Source organism: Ruditapes philippinarum, unplaced genomic scaffold (assembly GCF_026571515.1).
Source record: "Ruditapes philippinarum isolate M1 unplaced genomic scaffold, ASM2657151v2 ctg6272_1_1_1_1, whole genome shotgun sequence".
NCBI lineage: Eukaryota > Metazoa > Mollusca > Bivalvia > Venerida > Veneridae > Ruditapes > Ruditapes philippinarum.
The window spans coordinates 84,938-91,031 of NW_026857250.1; positions in this window are offsets into that span (position 1 = coordinate 84,938).

Consider the following 6,094-nt stretch of genomic DNA (forward strand, 5'->3'; position numbering starts at 1 on the left):
TTCATTTATTATGACTGTGCATTTTTGTCTTCTTCAAACTAAATGAAAACATGGATGTACATTACAAACATATGTTCCTGGTGTAAACAAATAGATATTAGCCTACCACCATTCGGAACTGCCTCGGCTATTATCTAAAATAACCTCGGAAACAATACGGATTGAAAGTAGTTCTACCACGTGGTTTTAGATGTAAACAGAAACAGAGATACTGTGAAACGAATGTATATATTTGACATCTAATGTCTGTTCCGGTACTCTTATGCTTCAAAAATATGTCTGTTAACAATTTGTAATTTAAATATGCCCACTGATGTTCAATTTCAAAAAAATCCGACTATATGTCAGCAGGTTGGTTTTTTGTACTTTCGGTTTCTACCGCCATAATAATAAATATATAAATAATGTATTGTTTTCTTTTTAACCTATGAATTCACTTATTTTAGGTGGACTTTAACTACATATATTGGAAATAAACTTGTCAACACCTCCCAGCATTAAATTACTATTTGTTTACATGTTTAGTTTCTTAGCGTAGGTTAGACCGAAATACTGCATCCGTTCTGTGTATTCAGTGTTCGAGGTCCTTATCTGACGGAAAGGGCCGAGTAGTTGCGATTGGCCCACCACATCGTACGAAAAATCTTTCACGTTGCACCGTTTCCGTCTTTTTAATGTCCTGTTAGAGACATTTTGGGTGATCATGAAATCATTTTTACGGTCATTCGTACTGTACATCTGCTCTGGCATGTACAGAATTTATTAGCTCTTCACCAAAGTGTAGGGATTAGACCTGGTAAACGGCTTGACAGCTACCGAGGAACAATGTAGTGGCTGAACGGTGCTCTGGGGAATTCAAAGTGGCCTACTGCCGTATTCTCGGTAGTAAACTACCGCCACCACCTTTTTCGTTTCTGACATCGACCTTATTCAAGGAGGAGGAACTGTTACACGAGGAGTGGAGTTCTTATGATAACTTGTCTGGAGTTTTAGTGATAACTGTCACGGAGTTTGTTGGAAAACATTTGTATACACTACAAAAACACACGTCAAAAATCTGTGAAAAGTGAGTTTTAGGTGCTAAAGTATTCATTCAATCAATGATAACCGTATGAAACAAGCAATTATCATAGTTTTGCGAGCAATCCATAAGTCCCCTATCGGCCAGAACCCCTGCAACATTCTGAAGGGCCATTGAACTATCCCATTGAATTAATAAATAATTAGAATGAACTGAACTCTTTTGAGTTTTTAGTTTGTCTATATCTTAGTAATTTGTTAAGTTTCCCTGCCTAGTAATGAAATTATGTTTATACAAGAGATAATCAGAAGATCCAATTTTCTCAGGATGAATATTTATAAATAATGTTTCGACTTCTTTTTATTTTAAGTAATTTGTTGGAAAGTTCTTTAAAAGTAATCTCAGAAAGTTTTTAGAAACGGACAGACAGAGAAACTGACAAGACACTCCTCTGAGGGTACATGTTTACGGACGCTAGATTTATAATCCTTGTCATAATATTATGAGGTTGGAGTTTAATGTAAATGCTATAAGAAATGAAGCAGTCTGAGTAACAAATAATAGTTTCTAGAAAAAAATCTAAGTCAAAGGGGGATTCTGGAAATAGTCAAGCTAGTGTATTGAATCTTCTCCCAAATGATTTGAGTGATAATAAGACACATATATATGAAGAGTCAAGTTGATACATTAAGAAATAAAGAAGTTTTAAAAAATCATCTTTTTTCATGAAAACTTTAAGTTCAAGGTGGGAAAATTCTGATAATTTTTGTGCTAGAGTTGTAAACCTTGTCACATATGATGTGGTTGATGATAAGAAACATATATTTGAAGTTTGAAGTAAATATTTTAAGGAATAAAGAATTTATAGTGAAAAAGCGTAAAAAACTTGAAATCTTGACAAGGTGGCTGACCCTCGGTGAGAAGGACAGCTCTCAATATACTCCCTATAGTAAAAATAAGAATGATGTGTAATCTCCATAATGCCATCTATCCATATTTAGACTTTCATAAAAATGATTTCACTACTTTTTGAGTAATCACAAATTCTGTTGTATTTGCATTATTTTGAAGCTATTTGTTGCAAAGCAACCGATTTTTTCAACATAGGAAGACAAGAAAAAGAGGATCAAATCACCAGACTGCCATCTATCCATATATTAAGTTTCATAAAAAATTCAGTACATTTTGCGTTATCGTGGGATCCAGTTTTGTGGACGGACGGACGATTAAACCTGCAGGGGACTAATAACAAAGTAATACATCCGAGGAACACAGATGGGCGCCGCCATTGAACAGTCAGCAGCATAAGCACTGCTGGGGAGTTTAAACCGATTAATGGTGCACCAAACCTTACTCTTAACCCCACCATGTTCCTTTAAAATGATAAATAAATCCCCGCCAATGAAATTTATGAACAGTTGTTATGGTTACAAAAGGTGAAATAAATAAAACGTAGCAATGATCATGTAGAACATGTAAAAACTAAACCCAATGACCATAACCAAAGTACTCAATGTCCTAAAGGAAGACAGAGCAACGAGAAAATCACGTACAAGGGCCCGACGAAGCAAGACAGAAGACGAACAATAAAACAAATCAGTCCCAAAGGGCTTTAAGAACTGTCCATCATAGAATCTCCCACCACTTGGTCCGTCAGATGTTATCAACAGAGGAAGCCTGTGCTTTGGGGGTGGATGGTAACTTGCACTTCCAATATCGTCAATGAACAGGACAAGCTCAATCAAACAGAGTCCGCAACATTATTAAATTTGTTGTTTTGAACGTTATTTAGAGGTTCTTTTTTCTCTATTTCGTTGTCATATCAGTGTTAATTGTGGCGTATCCAGACCGTAAAAATGTCGCACCGTACATATAATCAAAGATTATATTAAGTTGAGTTTTCGATTCTTGAAGATCGTTCGGAGAAACTCAAAACAAAGTCTCTTTCATAGCAATCATAAAATCAAAGGGCTGCAAGCTCTGTGGTATTTTCTGATCTTTGCAATCTAAATCATACTGACTATCTGTATGCATTTTCCTATATAGGTTTATTTTTATATGCTATAATTCATCTTACGCAGCGACTGCGTTAAGATTTTTTTTCTATAACAGCTTGAGATTGATACATATGGAATTTTGCATGACTAGAGTTGCATCAAAAATCATTTTTTATGACAGCCACACTTTATCCTTGCATATCGTGGCTACTTCCTTAAAAAAGACACTTCAAAAAAAAGTTGCCTCGACTAGGATTTGAACCTTAGGCCTCTCACACCCTAAACGAGCGCGATACGAGCGCGATACCCCTGCACCACGGTGAAGTAATACGTAATATGTAGCCTGAATAAAAACAAATACATTGTACTTCTAAATTGAGAATTTCCATTTCGTGTAATCCTTATCAATTTCGAGGTATTTTGTTCACGATAAACCTGTTTAACACTGATAAAAATAATTTAGCGAAAATCTTCTCGCCAAAGCAGTCCGACATGTATATATTCCACTACTCGGCAGTCAGATTTATTTGTATACTACGCCCTGGAGTATTCAGTAATCGACATAGCTAAAAATAGCATTTTCATTGATTAAAATGATATTCATCCGCGAAATTTGTGATTGTAACCTCATATTTCTATTGGCTAATCTGAACTTTCAATGCACTGTAATTCGTTAAATGCCTACATTAAAAATTATTCTGTCTTTTAAATTGCTGGTTTTCAAGCAGTTTTGAGTAAGAACTACATGTACTTTGCGTTGTTAGGTCTGTTAGGAAATTTTGTGTTAGACCGTGGATGTTAGCTATGTATTTACTGATCTTGCGATCAGAAAATACAACAAATCGGCGACCAGGGATGCACAAGTAGTACCCATAGGAATTTTTATGATTGTTTTCAATAGGATATTACTAAACCTGACATAAATGTTGTCTAAATGAAATGAAAGTGCATAACCAACTTCGTCAGATTGCTTTACGATACATTTTGTACAGAAAACCTTTTAAGAATGACATGTAAGAACTTTTTTGCGTGCAAACGTTTTCTGAATAAGGGAAATTAGTTGATTATCAACTAAGTTGTGTGGCAGTGTACTGTAGTATAAAAGGTAAAAAATCATATGTACAAACAGTTGAAGCTTGATATTTTTTAATTTTGAATGTATTTTATAGACGAAGAGTTGTTTGCCTGTGTTTTCGTAGACGTTACATGTGTTTTAATGGCAGTCATACAAGACGCCAATAAAATAGAAAGCTAACTTAAGCTTGTAGTGCAAGAGGTAGAATTTAGCGGTGAAACTTAGTTTGTAAATAAATGTAGATAAACTAACATAGGAGCGTCTTCCTTTAACCCAGGTCACAAATGAACTTGTCATCGCACTTTCTTTGCTCTTTAAATAAATTTTAGCCATTGTATTAAACCCATTGTAAAAAATGTTACACCTCAGCATGTAACAATTCCACATCAACTGCTAACTAATTAACCGATGTTGTCTCTTCCCTAGCTAAAGGTTAAGTAGGCGGGAAAAAAACAATGGCAAAAATAGGGATCAAACCATAGACCTCTCATATACGAGGTAATCACATAATCGACTATACTACAATGTATTGCGACATTACGCTAGTGTGACATTAATTCTCGTAAAATATACGGACAGAACCGAAGTTGGATCGAATATTTAAAGAAAAGATTTATAAATAATTGGCTAAATTGTATTAAATGACAAGGAAGTCGACTTGAATTTACACTATGTAGTGTTTGGTTCAAGACCGAAGTCTTTAGTTAAATGTAAAGGCTTGAGCCTTATTGTACTGACCAAAGTGGTGCAGCACCCAACTGCTTGTCAATTGTGTATTTGAGTTTATTTATACTCGCCACCGGTTGCCTTCCTCCAGAAGAGTATTAGTCATTTTAGATTTTGGAGAATACAGAAAGACGCCCAATTCCAGAAGCTTCTCCTGGTTCTTTAGCGTGCCAAGTGGTTAAGCACTCATACACGGGACCTCGATTTAAAGTCTCATCCGAAAGACTGATTAGTAATTTTAGTTGGCCAGCCCGGGAATCGAACCCACAAGGTCAAGATTATAAGTCTCGCGCTCTAACTGATTGAGCTTTACGGGCTGGCTCATTGCTTGTCAATAGTAAAGCTCTGCTATTTATTCATTCGGCAAACAATTGAATTACAATTGATTGGATAACGATAAGTAATAAAATATAGAAACCGATTCGTTAACGTCTATCACTATTGACCAATCAAATCATTTCTTTTATTTAACGCTTGGTAAGAGACTCAAAATAGATGCCTCCATGAAGGAAAATATGATAAATGCAATATTTAAAGTAAGTTAATAAAAAGTCATCCTATTATGTACAACATCAACGTGTAACGAATGTTTTTTTTAAAATTATTTACGCCTTTTGAAAACAAATGGAATGACATGTAATTGCAACTTCCTATCCTATGCCTGAAATCATATAGGCGTATAGTCTGATTTTATTGACTTGTCAATTACGAATACATTATAGCACTAATATATTCGATTACACTTCGGTTCTGTCCGTATAGCTTACGAGAATTAATATGGAGTATATAACTAATGTTTGGAAAATTCACATTAGTGTAATGTATATGTTCTCATCACATCCGCAATAGCACAGTCGGTTAAGTGATTACCTCATATATGTGAGGTCAGTGGTTCAATCCGTACTTTTGTCATTGTTTTATTTTATTAAAACTTTTTATTTTTTATTTTTTGAAGTATGTTTTAATGAAAATGGCCAAGTGCTTGCAAAGTTACGGATATAAATAACTTAGAAACACTGATTTGTGTCGTTTTGTATTTTATTTTACGGCACTGAAATGACATTTATTGATTTTAATCCGAATGAATTTTAATTATTAATTCTTAAACTATGTTTTTTTTAAAAAGAGTGTAATCTTTACCAAAATAAGTGCAAAACATATTAAAAACAAAAAAGACAACATAAAACATCATAGCTTCAATAATGTTAATAGTTATAAATAGAAAAAAATGGACATACGCGGTCTCGATCTTTAAACAAGTAGGACATTAGAAAT